A 16,961-nucleotide genomic window follows, 5' to 3' on the forward strand; every position below is an offset into this window, starting at 1 on the left:
CTGACCGTGATCCCTGGATTTGCGCAGGGTTGAGGGGCTACAGCACCTTCCCAGCTCACAGCAAAGAGCTTTTTTCCCTTTTCCTTCTAAGGGGATGTGGCCACGCCTCCCATAATTAGGCCACACCCCTTCTCATGGGCCCGGCCAGTTCTTTATGAACCTGATGGAGGCTGTCCCTCTCAGGCAGGGTGACACAGTCAGAAGGGAGCTATATGAGATGGAGGCTGTCCCTCTCAGGCAGGGTGACACAGTCAGAAGGGAGCTATATGAGATGGAGGCTGTCCCTCTCAGGCAGGGTGACACATTTAGTATTGGGCTATAAGAAAATGCCATTTTTGGGGATTGGACTGCATTTCTCATATGCAACAAAAGGCTTGGATGTGGTGGGTGAAGGTGGCGTTACCCAAAGCCTATGGGCTTCTCTTCGCAGAGTGATGTCAGAGGGATCCAATCCCAGCACCCCCCACAGCGCAGAATGACACCAGAGAGATTTCTGGGTCCCTCAATCGCAAAGGACAGCTCTTAACGAGAGAGCTGTCCTTTGCATTTTTGTTCATGCATACAGGCGTAATTAATGCCGGCATGCATTCAAAGTGGCAGGAAGCATCGCATGCAAATTGCAATGCGTCATGCATCCCGCTCAAGGAGCCTGTCCCTCCCATTTTAGAGTGGAGCTAAAAGGCAGATCATTTGGAGCTAGAAGGCAGATCATTTACCTCACACTTCAGGGTGATAGAGAGAGCATAGAGTTAAAACAAGACACAGAGCCTGTCCATCTCACTGGAGGTTGGCACAAACAGTATGGAGCTATAAGACACTTAGGCCCTCATTCAGAGCCGTACGCTCTGAGCAGAGCGCACGCTCTGAATGAGGGCCGGCCTCCATTTTCATGGAGCGTCCTCCTGGACGCTCGTATAGCTGTGGGTCACCACCCACAGGCTATACGAGCGTGCATTGTGATGGTCGCGATGGTCGAGACCATCGCGACCATCGAATTTGCGAGCCGGAGCCTGCGGTTGAGGTTTTCAACCGCAAGCTCCGGAGTGATTTTGGCTCTATCAGAGCCAAAATCACTCCCACTGACATCACTAGTGATGTCAGTGGGCCGGCTTCTGACGGGAGGCGTTCCCGTGGGAACGCCCCCGTCAGGGAGGCACGCCCCCGGCACGCCCACCAAAGGGGGCGTGCTGTCAATCAACATTGACAGCACGTCCCCTTTGATCGGACACAACGAGCGAAGGACTTTCCTTCGGTCGTCGCGTCTGGCGCATGCGCACGACGGAGCTCCCTCCGTCGTGCGCATGCTCAGTGTATAACATCGACCCACTTGCGAGCGGACAGCCGCTCGCGAGTGGGTCTGAATCAGGCCCTTAGCTGTTTTGACAGCATTACCTTTAAACTACCTGTATTCATTAATCATTATGGACCCACAAGTTTCCGCATGTTTTGGGCCAATTCATTATTAGAGGCCCAATGGGGCTGCCTAGTATTCAGCAAATTCAGGAAACTGAGTTTGCTTGCAGGAACCACTGGCATCTTCAGATGGTGTTGATTCCTGGAGCCTATGGGAAAGAGGTCCGGAGTTGCGAAGAGGAACCAAACAGACCTGCCACTGCATTGTGTACCCTGTGGCCGCATGCATGCATGCGTGAACTCAGGTTATGCATGCACAGTCGGCTGATCGCCAGAGGTAAGTATCACTGCTACTTTGTTAGTAGTGTTACTGATTGCAGATCTCCACTCTGGAGCAATACTGAATTGCTCCGGTAATTATGTATCCATCCATGCAACTTGAGACAAGTTGAATACTTAATTATTGGGGCCACCCAGTCTGTCCTTTGTTCTGCAAGGAAACACAAAGGGAGCTATGAGACAAGATGGTATATTTACTAAAGTGAGAGTTTTTAGAAGAGGAGATGTTGCCTATAGCAACCAATCAGATTCTAGCTATTATCTTCTAGAAGGTGCTTGTTAAATGTTAAATAGAATCTGATTGATTGCTATGGGCAACATCTCCACTTCTAAAAACTCTCACTTTAGTAAATATACCCCATGGTGTCTGGCCCTCCCACTGCAAGATGTCGCAGACAGAAGGGAGCTACCAGACATGTTGCCAGGCCCTCCCACTGCAGGATGTCGCAGACAGAAGGGAGCTACCAGACATGTTGCCAGGCCCTCCCACCAGGGCCGGATTAAGGTCTGTGGGGGCCCCTGGGCAACAAACTTGTGGGGGCCCCTTATGCAATGTCCCCAGTAGCAGTGCCCCTTATGCAGTGCCCCCAGTAATGGTCCCCCCCTATGCAGTGCACACTGTAGTAGTGCCCCCAGACCCAGTAGTGGTCCCCCCCTATGCAGTGCCCCAAGTAATGGTCCCCCATATGCAGTGCCCACTGTAGTAATGCCCTTATGCAGTTCCCCCAGAAGTGGTCCCCCTATGCAGTACCCCTTATATAATGTCCCCAGTAGTGGTCCCCCTATACAGTGCCCCTTATAAAGTGCCCCCAGACACAGTAGTGGTCCCCCCCTATTGCCCCCAGTAGTAGCCCCCCTATACAGCGGGGCCAGTAGTTGTCCCCACTATGCATTGACCCTAGAAAACACCCCCCAGTGTCCCCCTTGAAGCGGCCCCCTATACAGTGCCTCCTATAGCGGCCCCCCTATGCAGTGCCCTCTGTAGTGGCCTCCTCCCCTATGCAGTCCCCTGTAGCTGCCCCCCCCATGCAGTGACCTCTGTAGCGGCCCCTACCCTATGCAGTGTGTCCCCTGTAGCTGCCCCCCCCCACCATCCAGTGACCTCTATAGCGGCCCCTTCCCCTATGCAGTGACCTCTGTAGCAGCCCCCTCCCCTATGCAGTGTCCCCTGTAGCTGTCCCCCCATGCAGTGACCGCTGTAGCGGCCCCCTCCCCTATGCAGTGTCCCCTGTAGCTGCCCCCCCATGCAGTGACCGCTGTAGCGGCCCCCTCCCCTATGCAGGGACCTCTTTAGCAGCCCCCTTCCCTATGCAGTCTCCCCTGTAGCTGCCTCCCCATGCGATGACCGCTGTAGGGGCCCCCTCCCCTATGCAGTGTCCCCTGTAGCTGCCCCCTCCTCTATGCAGTGTCCCCTGTAGCTGCCCCCTCCCCTATGCAGTCTCCCCTGTAGCTGCTCCCCATGCGGTGACCGCTGTAGGGGCCCCCTCCCCTATGCAGTGTCCCCTGTAGCTGCCCCCTCCCCTATGCAGTGTCCCCTGTAGCTGCCCCCTCCCCTATGCACACACAAACAAAAAAAAAAATCACCACTTACCTGAATTCCCGCTCCTGATGCAGTCGGCATTGCCCGCTCCGAGTCCCGGCTCTTCCACTGCACTATGGGAGAGACGTCAGCGTCATGACGTCTATCCCATTATCAGCAGATGCGGGGGGAGCCGGAAGTCGGAGCTCATGAGTGAGCTCCGGCTGGCTCCCTCCATTGTGCAGCAGCCAATGAGAGTCTGGCTCTCACCGGCTGCTGTAACATACACACAGCTGCCGCCGGCGGCTGTGTGTATGTCACTGTGTAGTGTAGACTGCGCTCACTGCGCGGTCTACACTACACTAGCGGAGGGGTCACTATCGGTGGGTGCAGACAGCGCACCGCTGCTAGTGGGGGCCCCTCCGGGTGTGGGGGCCCAGGGAGGACCGCCCCTGTGGCCCCTCCCTTAATCCAGCCCTACCTCCCACTGCAGGGTGTCACAAACAGAAGGGAACTACCAGACATGGTGCCAGGCCCTCCCATTGCAGGGTGACACAGACAGAAGGGAGCTACCAGACATGGTGCCAGGCCCTCCCACTGCAGGGTGACACAGACAGAAGGGAGCTACCAGACATGGTGCCAGGCCCTCCCACTGCAGGATGTCACAGACAGAAGGGAGCTACGAGATATGGTGCCAGGCCCTCCCACTGCAGGGTGTCACAGACAGAAGGGAGCTACGAGACATGGTGCCAGGCCCTCCCACTGCAGGGTGACACAAACAGAAAGGAGCTACCAGACATGGTGCCAGGCCCTCCCACTGCAGGATGTCACAGACAGAAGGGAGCTACGAGACATGGTGCCAGGCCCTCCCACTGCAGGGTGACACAAACAGAAACGAGCTACTATGAGACATAGGGTTTGCAGTATCTACAGTATGAGCCATAAAATATTTCTGTACCTTCAGTTTTGTGAAACTCCTCAGCAAGAAACTTTGCCTCGTCCTGGATTCTCTCCTCTATGCTTCTCTTCCCCATCCCAAAATTTCTTAAGGTGCTAAGTGCAAAACGCCGCATTTGTTTCCAGCGTTCCCCATTGCTGGTAGTTATGCCTGTGGGGAGGAAATGTTCAGTAAGTTAGATATCTCAAATGTGACTATTTGATATAGTATAAAATACATGCCTACTATATACTGTATATTAAACTCCCCATCGCCTGCTGAGTGTTCCCTCCTAGCAGTGCAGGGTAAACCATCAATCATAATCAAATAACGACACAGACTTGTATAAGGGGAAAGGAAGGTCAGCTTTATTTAATTTTAAACTAATTAAACTATTTAATGTATAACTGAACTAACTAATAGAATAAGAAAGAAAGACAGACAGAGTATGGTGGCGCAGAAAGAGCGGCCCCACAATGCAAGATCACCAACTGCATACTCACACCGATCTTCTAAATGGGAGGCGAGCAGCCAGCCCATTACCATGCCCAAGGTATCCACCTCCCACCCCAATGACACAACGTGAGACCCACCTGGTTAGGTGGTTGCTGCTGACCCCAGAAGGGTAAAATCAGCCTAAGCCATGTATTGGAAGGGAGAGCACCTCAAGCTCCAAAGACAGATGGCGACTGCTACCATTCTTTCCCGCCACAAGAAAAGCCGACACCAAACAACTCAATGAATAAGGGAAGGAGGGCGGGAAACAGCCGACCAGAGAAATTTCTATGAAATGGCTGCCAAGCAGCAACTCTGAAACAGCACTGACCCACCCTCTGCCAATCCTATAGGCTAACCAAACCTAACCCCACCCCCTGCCCAATCCTATAGGCTAACCAAACCTAACCCCACCCCACAACACTACGTCACTAAACAACTAGCCCCTTCTTGTCCAGAGGCCGACACCCACAGGCTCAGGTATTTAACTCCTTGCATATGAAATGCACTCCGTCCTACAATATCTATTATATATTTTTGTAGGGGAATGAAAAAAAGTGATTGTGTGTGCGGTGCTGTTCATCATGTAAACAAAAGAAAACTGAGAATGCTTATTTAGGATATATAGGACAATGCATATATATGTATGACATACAGGACACTGCATAAAACACACAAAATAAAACATTTAACACACAGGATGGGCAGCTTGACATGCTGCAAATAACACACAGGGTGGGCAGCCTGACATGCTGCAGATAACACACAAGATGGTCAGCCTGACATGCTGCAGATAACACACAAGATGGTCAGCCTGACATGCTGCAGATAACACACAAGATGGTCAGCCTGACACGCTGCAGATAACACACAAGATGGTCAGCCTGACACGCTGCAGATAACACACAAGATGGTCAGCCTGACATGCTGCAAATAACACACAGGGTGGTCAGCCTGACATGCTGCAGATAACACACAGGGAGGGAAGCCTGACATGCTGCAGATAACACACAGGAAGGTCAGCCTGACATGCTGCAGATAACACACAGGGAGGGCAGCCTGACATGCTGCAGATAACACACAGGGAGGGCAGCCTGACATGCTGCAGATAACACACAGGGAGGGCAGCCTGACATGCTGCAGATAACACACAGGGAGGGCAGCCTGACATGCTGCAGATAACACACAGGGAGGGCAGCCTGACATGCTGCAGATAACACACAGGGAGGGCAGCCTGACATGCTGCAGATAACACACAGGGAGGGCAGCCTGACATGCTGCAGATAACACACAGGATGGTCAGCCTGACACGCTGCAAATAACACACAGGATGGGCAGGCTGACACGCTGCAGATAACACACAGGATGGGCAGCCTGACACGCTGCAGATAACACACAGGATGGGCAGCCTGACACGCTGCAGATAACACACAGGATGGGCAGCCTGACACGCTGCAGATAACACACAGGATGGGCAGCCTGACACGTTGCAGATAACACACAGGATGGGCAGGCTGACACGCTGCAGATAACACACAGGGAGGGCAGCCTGACACGCTGCAGATAACACACAGGGTGGTCAGCCTGACACGCTGCAGATAACACACAGGGTGGTCAGCCTGACACGCTGCAGATAACACACAGGGTGGTCAGCCTGACACGCAGCAGATAACACACAGGGTGGTCAGCCTGACACGCTGCAGATAACACACAGGGTGGGCAGCCTGACACGCTGCAGATAACACACAGGGAGGGCAGGCTGACACGCTGCAGATAACACACAGGATGGGCAGCCTGACACGCTGCAGATAACACACAGGGTGGTCAGCCTGACACGCTGCAGATAACACACAGGATGGGCAGCCTGACACGCTGCAGATAACACACAGGATGGGCAGCCTGACACGCTGCAGATAACACACAGGGTGGGCAGCCTGACACGCTGCAGATAACACACAGGGAGGGCAGGCTGACACGCTGCAGATAACACACAGGGAGGGCAGCCGGACACGCTGCAGATAACACACAGGGTGGTCAGCCTGACACGTTGCAGATAACACACAGGATGGGCAGCCTGACACGCTGCAGATAACACACAGGATGGGCAGCCTGACACGCTGCAGATAACACACAGGGTGGGCAGCCTGACACGCTGCAGATAACACACAGGGTGGTCAGCCTGACACGCTGCAGATAACACACAGGGTGGTCAGCCTGACACGTTGCAGATAACACACAGGATGGGCAGCCTGACACGCTGCAGATAACACACAGGATGGGCAGGCTGACACGCTGCAGATAACACACAGGGTGGTCAGCCTGACACGTTGCAGATAACACACAGGGTGGTCAGCCTGACACGCTGCAGATAACACACAGGATGGGCAGCCTGACACGCTGCAGATAACACACAGGATGGGCAGCCTGACACGCTGCAGATAACACACAGGGTGGTCAGCCTGACATGCTGCAGATAACACACAGGGTGGGCAGCCTGACATGCTGCAAATAACACACAGGGTGGTCAGCCTGACATGCTGCAGATAACACACAGGGTGGGCAACTTCCCTTCAGCTGTGCAATACCATCCACATTATAATCAGGGGGAATTCAATGTTACACTCTTCTCCCCTCCTACTCAGTTACACATTCCCTCCTACCCACTCCTCCTCGTATACCTTCTTCCCCCTGCTACACTCACACATACCCTTAGATAGAGTAGATCCACCCTCCTACCACAGAATCAGCTATTTCTCCAAAGGGTAATAATATGTACTGTATGTATATAATGTACCATCACCTATATAATATCCCTGCATATAATCCCCCTCTTAACTACCTTCCTGTTTATTTCATGTTATCTCAGAATAATCTCCTTTACCTCAGAGTAATCTATTATATGGTGTTATTTAATTTTTTGGAAATGTGCTGGGTCTGGATCTCTGTGAGCCCCTTGTTTTGTGCCTCCTTCTGGGCTTCTTGGTCGGTCTCTGCTGCTCCTGTTTATCAGGAGGAGGATCCGGCAAAGCATAATCCCTGCCTGGGAGAGGAAGGACAGATCCCTGGGCTGCATGGAGAGAGCTGCCAGCTCAGCTGCCTCAGCCACATAGGTCTGTTATATTATTGTCCAACATTGGTCATTCAGCGAAGTTGGAAAATAACAACATGTAGACATCACATCAATCATACATTCGGGAAAGTGGGGTAATAAGGAGATGTAGGGATCATGCTCACCATATACTCCGGGAAGTACCAGACCAATGAATGTAGTACAAATGTTGACATTTATGATGATACTAAAATGTCTACATTCCACAAGAAGTCCTCATCAGTTGTTCATCGGTCCTATTACACCGCTGGAGCTGCCTTCCCAATTGCATCAGGAGGTAAGTCACTGCTAGACCGCCAAGAACAATTTGTTGATCATGTCGACATTTCATCAATGATGACATTATGATTGTTGACTGATGACATTGATTGTCAATGTCAACAATTGCGGGCAAGTTGACATTATGACCATACCAACTATTCATGTTCAAGACATCACATACTGGGTAAGTACATAGTTTGATGGATGTAACATATGCTCTGGGCACATTTGCTAGTACAGTTTATAGTAAGCATGTATATACAGCATTCTACCAATTTTTATACAAAAAGAATACAACTAATCATGTATATATTAATATATGACATCACAACTCACCATATCCTTTCAGCACATATTCAGCCACTGGTAATCTCCCTCTCCCACTGAATACATCTCTCTGGTCTATCAGAGTCTCTTTCACCAGATCATATCCGCAAACCACCACCATGGGCTTAGATGCAATAAATACAGTGAAAATCGGTCCATATTTTTCCTGAAACTGCACATGTGACCAGGCGTGAGAGCCAAATAAAGTTTTATATATTAAACATTTTGCGTCTGATACTGGAGGAGTCGCAGCTACGATAATATACCAATAGTATCATCTTTCTCCTGGTGTCTGAGGGCCTGATTCAGCAAGGGAATCAAGTGAGAAATCGCATGGATCCGGCTGATGTTGCATCTCTGTGCATGCGTATGCACCGCATTTCGCATTGCGCAAACCAGTCACTGCGGCCGGCTAAAGGGGACGGAGACCTCTCCGATGTGGATTGACATGAACTGCCATTTGTTGGTGGTGACGGGGTGGCTGGCCGAACGCAGACGTGCCTGTGCATTCCAACGCCGTTACAGGGGCGTGCATAATTAAGGCAGTGCTGCGGTGTACGCAGCCAGATGACTCAATGCATGCAAGAAGTGGCCTAAAATCCTGCACTAGGTCAGGTCATCCTCTATTGTGTGTCTGGGTCCGATGGTTCACGATGTTACTGATGTTTGCGCTATCGCTATCATGTGTACTGATTAAGCATTGAGTAAATGGAGTTGGGCGGCACTATGTATTGCTGGGCATCTGCATCCTTGTGCTGCGGATGCAGTGCGTATGCATTGGTTAGCATATACTCGCAGTGGCCAAGTGCGTGCGATCTCTCACATGCGTCCCTGGCTGAATCCGGCCCTGAATGAGCAGTCACACACGTTCTGCGTCTCTGCACGCTGTAACAGCGCCAGTGATTCTTCATATGCCATCATCGGTGCACCATTCACACTTGCACCAGCCCTATGACAAATGCAGTTTATCCATCTGGCAATGTTCTATGTGGCTGCAGCTATGCGTCTCCGAACGCAGCTGCTTTCACTGACAGGTCCGCAACACTCCCGTAACACAAACCTATTTTGCGTTCACTTCAGGCAACCTCCCAGTCACCACCCAGGAAGGACCATCACTTTTCCACCCCATTTGTCCTCTTACCACCTTTCCTGATCACAGCAGCACCTTTGTGCTTATACTACATGTAACGCCTGCGTCCTAGGGTTTTCTAGAACATTTTGCACTTGTGCAGTTGCAAGTAAGCACTGAACATCGACATTGCGTGCGCCTCAGAATCAGGCCCACAATGTGGAGGTGCATCCATAAGAGTATTGCTAGAGTCATAAAGTAAATCAGGAGAGCAAAGGTATTCTCTAATTTGGGGCCCTCAACCTACTAATAATTAGGGATGTGCAGACTCGGATTAGTTCGGATTTTCCCGCCAAAAATTGGATCTCAGAAAGAGGCAAAACTTCATCTTCCATGGACTAGCATCATCTTTCATGGACTTTTGTCCCACTACAGCTTTGGGGGCTGAAATTTCTTGGCTAGATGTGGCCGTGAAGCACTTTGAGAGCTGGAATTACTTGGCTAGCTGTGGCCGGTGGGCCATAGGATATGAAGCTGCCTTTGGCCCGTGCAGCAGCCTTGATGACTGGTATATCTTGGCTAGCTGTGGTCGGTGGGCTGTAGAATAAGCGGTCTTTAGGCCATGCAGCAGCCTTGAGGGCTGGTATACCTTGGCTCACTGTGGCCAGTGGGCCGTAGGATATGGTGTGGCCTTTGGGCCGTGCAGCAGCCTTGAGAGCTGAATAAGCTTGGCAAGATGTTTCAGATGAAGATCTGTACAATAATAAAGTCACTGGTGTTGGTACGCCAGATGGCACATTGAACATGCTGGAGTGTGGCCTGTGCTGCCGGGTTGACACAAGCAGCTGATGCTGTAGTGCGGCCTGTACTGCCGGGTTGGCACAAGCAGCTTATGCTGTAATGCAGGCTGTGCCGCCGGGTTGACACAAGCAGCGCACGCTGGGCTGCATTCTCTGGACACAGAGTACTGTCCGTGCCACCTGAATGACACGAACAGCAGATGACAGGTATGCGAACCGTGCCATCTAGATGACACTAACGGCAGGTAGATGATAAGCGAACCATTCTGCCTGGATGACACAAACGGCAGAATAACACAATACAATAGACAGTAGAACTGGAGCTCGACTGGGTGACAAGAGACTAAGCCAGAACCGGAAACACGAATAGTCTATCATCGGCATGGAGTGAAGGGCTGGTTGTAATTTAACAGATACAAGGTCCAATCAGAGCAAGCCCTGCAAGCCTCCCTAATGACAGACTAGTGTGCACCTGGCCTGTGCACACAGACAGGACAATTAACTAGTGTGCAGCTGATACTGCACACAGACAGACAGTAATTAATGAACACATGAGATTAGCACACAGACAGACAGGAAAAAATGCAGTATTCCGGTAGCAACTAAGACTGGGAACTGCAATCAAGATGATCTGCTAACCTCAGATCCTAACAGTTTGTCCATGAAAGATGACATTTTGCCTCTTTCTGAGACACGATTTTTGGTATGAACATCCGAATTTGGCAGGAAAATTTGAACTAATCCACCTGTACATCCCTACTAATAATTTAAACATACATTAACATATTGTGGTGCAGTATTTGTTAAAAAGAGACCACCGGGTGGTTGTTAAGTGTATACAGATACTGCACACACAAATATGAAACAAAGTAGGAAAACATCTATAATAGCAATGACATTCTGGTCAATATCAATGGTCAGTATAGCAGAGGTACCCAAACTCGGTCCTCAAGGCACCCTAACAGTCCAGGTTTTAAGGATATCCATGCTTGACCACAGGTGATTTCGTTAGTAGTTCAGTCCAGAGCTGTAACTAGACTTTTTGGTGCCCTGGGACAGAAAGAGCATTGGTGCCCCCTCCCCGTGCCATAAGATGTGCACTCAAAAAAGGGAAGTGGCCTCATTAGAAAGGGTCACCATGACAATTCTGATTTGTGCAGTGGAAATTTTTTTTTTTTTTTATATATAGGGATGTGCACTGACCCCGTGTTTTGTTTTCGGGTTTTGGATCTGTATCTCCTTCGTGTTTTGGATCTGGATCTGGTTTTGCAAAACCACCCTTGCGTGTTTTGGTTTTGGATCTGTATCTTTTTAAAAAAATGATAAAAACAGGCCCACATAATTTGGGCCTGTTTTTGTTCCTACAGTATTATTAACCTTAATAACATTTATTCGTAGTCATTTGCAGTCAATTTTGACCACATCACAGCTCACAATATAAAATTTTTCATCTAGGTTAGGCTTAGGGCCAAAATGTTGCATCCAGCTAGCTGGCTGACTAAACTAAGTGACAGCAGTGGGCGGCACTAACATGTGGCCATTTTTAAAAATGAAAAGGGCATACGGGAGATGCTGAGTGTGGCCATTACAATTTCTGGACATTCATAAACAATCAAATTAAAAATGTCAGGCAGCAATGCACCAAACAGCACATAATGCATAGAAAAGAGGCGCAAGATGGAATAGTCCTTGGGCCCTCGCACCCACCCTTATGTTGTATATGAAACAGGACATTCACAGTTTAACAAACCAATCATTTCAGCGACAGGAACTGAAAATTGTGGCTCAAATTATTGGTTTGTTTGGACCCCCATAAAACAAGCTGCCAATGTGCATTGGACAAGGAAATGATCCCATACACAAGCTGGCTTTACATTACAAAATCAGATGTCATCATCATCATCATCGTCCTCATCATCCCCATCAGTGTGTACATCCTCTTCTTCACACAATATTAATTTGTCCCCGCTGGAATCCACCATAGAAGCCTCTGTATTTTTTTATGTAATTGTTGGTAGAGGTCTTCCTCGTGGAATTTGTAATTTATTTTAATAAACATCATCTTTTCCACATTTTGAGGAAGTAACCTCCTAGGCCGATCACTGACAAGGTTGCCAGCTGCACTGAAAACTCTTTCGGAGTACACACTGTAGGGTGGGCAACTTAAGTAATGCAAAGCCAGTTTGTGTATGGGACTCCAAATTGCCTCTTTTTCCTGCCAGTACTGAAAGGGACTGTCTGACATGCCTATTTGGATGTTATCCCTAAAATAGTCATCCACCATACGTCAGCAATATGTTGACTGCCCTTCCCCACAATTACAGATGGCACACAAATGTTGGAAGGAGGATCCTCTATTTGAAAGGTCTGGCTCACACATGGCAACGGCGGGCACACTTGCACTCTCCTCGGGGATTTGTGATTTTGATTTCTCGGAGCACACAGTTAGTTCTTCCGGAGATGTCTTACTCGTCTACTTCTTAACAACTTTCATTTTATTTATAGTACCACCACTACTACAACAAGCAGAAGGACTATCATCACTAGAACCACCAGTCATAAATAAAGGCCAAGACCTTATCCTTTCCTTGCCACTTCGTGTAGTGAATGGCATATTGACAATTTTTTGTTTATCTAAAGTCAACTTGGCTTTAGATTTTTTTTTCTTTAATAAAGTAAAAGAAGTTGCTTTTCCATGTCCATGGCCTGACTTAAGCCCTGGGGCATCGACCTTCATAAAGGACGAGGACGTTGATGGCCTTGCATCATCATGACTGCTGCTGGCAGCTACAACATGTGGTTCTTGCTCTCCTGTCATGTGACTGCTTCTATATTCCCTGAGGTCTTGCAGCAGAGTCACCAAAGCAAGCAGCAATAGTGTTGCCAAGTTGTGGCTAACATGCACACACACAGAAAAAAGAATACACTTTTCATTATATATTTTTATTTTTTGTCCATAACTTGGGGCCCAGAGCACCCCTGACCGAGGCAGCAGCGTTTGACGACACAGCAGACAGCACCAGCCCAGATGGACACAGCAGACAGCACCAGCAGAGATGGACACAGCAGACAGCACCAGCCCAGATGGACACAGCAGACAACACCAGCCCAGATGGACACAGCAGACAGCACCAGCCCAGATGGACACAGCAGACAACACCAGCCCAGATGGACACAGCAGACAGCACCAGCCCAGATGGACACAGCAGACAGCACTAGCCCTACAGTACCCAGCCTCCCTGTTCACTCTCCACAGCCGGAGTGAAATGGCGCTGCCACGGGGACCCTTTATATAGCAGAACCGAAAGCTCGCGAGCCACGAGATTTTGTCTCTGAGGTTTTGCTTCGGTTTGAGATCCGGGGCCAGCGGAGATCTCTAAATTCGGGTGGGTTCGGATCTCTGAGATCCGAACCCGCTCATCTCTAGTTTTTTATATTAGTTTCTTTTTGTATCTTTGGAATCCTGGCACCAGTCCCTCCACTTGCAGCAGATAGAAAAACACACTATTTAATTTTACTTTTTCAGCATTGGAACAATTGGCCTGATTCAGAAATGTACGCTAACCCGATGGTTAGCTCACATCTCCAATGTGTTAGCCGTTTATCGAATGCGCATGTGTAAAATGTGTCCAAGAATATGTAAAAAAAAATTCCGATTCTACTGATAAAAGATTGCAACAAAAAACATTATAAAGATACACTGTAACTTTCATAAAGAATATGTGCACTCTACATTTTTAGTTATTTTTGAGTTTTATAGTTGACAGTCAGATACAAGTAAATATAATATAGCTGCATAGATTTTGAGATGAATGTCTTTCTATTATTGCTCCTATTTTGTACATGTCTATATTAAGGGGGGCATCCACTACACGATTTTAGCAGGCGATTGAACGATAACGACGTCGTTATCGTTCAATCGTTTATAAATCGTGCAGTATTTGGTCGTTTGATCGTCTCGTCAGTCGACTGAACATGCAGGTCAATTTCACTTGATCTATTAAAGATAGTTTGCAAATCGTTCAGACTGAAAGATAAAATTTCAAGGGAAAAGATCAAGGGAAAATCATTTAGAGATTGGACAGGGAGTAGATCGTCTAGTGGATGTGCCTCTTAAGACTTCCCATAGCATCCGCACTTATTTGCAATCGTTTAGCCCAAATTGCTTTCATACCTTTTGGAGTGAATGCAGGAAATTCCCAGGTGTCAATTGGAATATGTTGCCTATCACAGAGAGTGGAAGAGGCCCAGGTGGCAGACGGGATTGCACCTTGGTGCCCTTTTTTTAGCATTGTTGTGCAAACCAGAACAAGCAGAATAAGAATAATAACAGCAGTAGATAGCCACATGTTATCGATATCTCTATTTTGACCTGTTATGCTGCTGCGCACTAGGATTCTCTTTTATGCAGCCAAAGGATCTCAGGTGATTAAAAATGTGTGACTTGTAGATTACATAACCAACTGTTATCACTGAAAAATATATAATTCCTGTGAAATGTTTAGCAAAGAAGATACTGATTTTTAAATTGACAATTGACAGTTGATCTAACTGTTTTTGAAAAAATATTGACAGTTTGTGCATTATGACATGAGAATACAAGACAATAGTAGGTAAATGATTCAGCATGTATAATTCACTAGAGCTGTAGAATATAACTCTTATAACAAATGGCAGCATGGTTGGCATAGTGGTAAGCATTACTGTCTCACAGTCCTGAGTCTTGCGTTCCATACCTGACAAAGGCACTATATGTGTGGAGTTTGTATGTACTACATGTGTTTGAATGAGTATTCTCTGGGCGCTCCAGTTTCCTCCCACTATCCAAAAAACATACTGGTATGTGAATTTGCTACTGACAAAAAGTTAACCCTAGAGTGTACACGTGTGTTTATGTGACTAAGGGGAAGGTGTATTAAAGCTTGGAGAGAGCTAAAGTAGAGAGAGATAAAGTACTAACCAGCCAGCTCCTAACTGTCATTTTGCAAAGACAGTCTGTAACATGGCAGTTAGGAGGTGATTGGTTGGTATTTTATCTCTTTTCAAGCTTTGATAAATCTCCCTCCTCGATTGTAAGATTCACTGTGGACCTGATCCAGATTTGGGAATAGGGTAAAACCCATGTTGCACTGTAGGTGGGGTAGATTTAAAATGTGCAGACAGCAGTGGCGTATCTAGGGTGGAGTGAGCAGAGCACATGCCATGGTAGGCCCGACAGAAGGGGCACTGCCGGCCAAGGCTGTGTACCCGGCAGAGAGTCCGCTGCTAGACATACCACTGGGTGTTTATTGAATGAATGTGCTCCCTCCCAGCCTTCCACTGCTCTGACTCCACCTCCGTTCCGGACCATCCAGGGGTGGGTGGGAAATGTGGGACAGGGTAGACCTCCAGTTCAGCATTGTCATGGGTGTCTGGACTGTGGAGGCCCTGGGTAGTGGGTGGGGCTGGTGCCAAACTGGGCATCTGTTGTCACCCTCATCCTATGTACCTGCCACCTCACCCCTGTGCTGCCCCCTTTCCCTTGCCCTGTGTGCCTGCCACCTTACCCCTGTGGTGTCTCCTTCCTCTATCCCTGTGTACCTGACACCTCACCCCTGTGCTGCCCCTTTACCCTCACCCTGTGTGCATTCCACTGTGTCATAAAAAAAATGCAAAACGATGCATATGTTATATATCCAACACAATTTTGTTGTTACCCAAAGTAACGCCCATTGGTTTCATATAAAGAAATTAAAAATATAAATATATATTGAAAAAGAGGAGAACTGTGTGAGTATCCCTTAAAAATAAAAAGCAAATTTAATAAACACAATGTGCAATCATAACAATGGTCAAAAAGACATATACACTAAGATCAGTGATATGATGAATGACAACACCTATCAATCAGGTGTACAGGGTATATCTATTCCACCAGACGAAAATGCAGTACCATAAGGTTTAATCACTGTATATAATAATTATATTGAAGTTCCATATAGCACACATAGGGCCTGATTCAGAGCCGGACGAAATTTGCGCTCGCTCGTTCATAAAAAGGGGGTTGGCTATTTAAATTGACCGTTCGCTCTTTGTGGTCTGTTGATGCCTCCATGTCTGAACGAGCGAACAAAACATGCTGTCGTAATTTTGAAAAAACGCCCCCTGGCCGCTCGCATCATACGTCATATCCGCTATTTATTTGATTAATCGAGTACATCGAAAGGCGAATGAACTGCTCGCTATTCTTGTGGTTGCATTTTCCTACCGTAATCATGCGAGCAGTTCTGGCAAAAAGACACCCAACTGACGTAGTCGATGACGCTGCTTTGTTAATTATGCACACCGATAAAATGCCCGTTTTGACCTTTAAGCACGCCTGCGTTCTGATCTCCACTCCCCGTTTTCAAGCACCTTCCCCTGTTACCACCCACATACGCCTCCTTCTGTCACTCATATTAGTAGGCATTCGCTATTTAGCGAACAAATGATTTTCGGCCGCACTGACTGGTTCGCGCATGCATATTATGATCCGTACGCATGCGCAGTTGGGCAAACATCGCTCGGAACGAACAAGCGGCCGCTTACGAGCGGCTCTGAATCAGGCCCATAGTTACCGGTACCACTCAATTAAATATATCTATTCCACCAGACGAAAATGCAGTACCATAAGGTTTAATCACTGTATATAATAATTATATTGAAGTTCCATACAGCACACATAGTTACCGGTACCACTCAATTAAATAAGGGAAGAAACGGCAGTGTCCAGC

The 16,961-nt window shown here is 48.2% G+C and overlaps 1 pseudogene across 1 annotated transcript in view; it reads right to left on the reverse strand.

Moving 5' to 3' along the window:
• The window catches only part of LOC148518775 (cytochrome P450 2G1-like), a 43,008-nt pseudogene extending 28,450 nt beyond the window's left edge, over positions 1 to 14,558 (reverse strand). Inside the window, exons 1-3 of the transcript XR_015878975.1 lie at positions 14,384 to 14,558; positions 8,350 to 8,512; positions 4,170 to 4,319 (exon numbers count right to left, since the gene is read on the reverse strand). The product of XR_015878975.1 is annotated as a cytochrome P450 2G1-like (transcript). The remainder of the gene's footprint in view (positions 1 to 4,169; positions 4,320 to 8,349; positions 8,513 to 14,383) is intronic.
• Positions 14,559 to 16,961: the final 2,403 nt, after the last annotated feature.

Source organism: Taudactylus pleione, unplaced genomic scaffold (assembly GCF_031769625.1).
Source record: "Taudactylus pleione unplaced genomic scaffold, aTauple2 ptg000199l, whole genome shotgun sequence".
In the NCBI taxonomy this organism is placed as follows: Eukaryota; Metazoa; Chordata; class Amphibia; order Anura; family Myobatrachidae; genus Taudactylus; species Taudactylus pleione.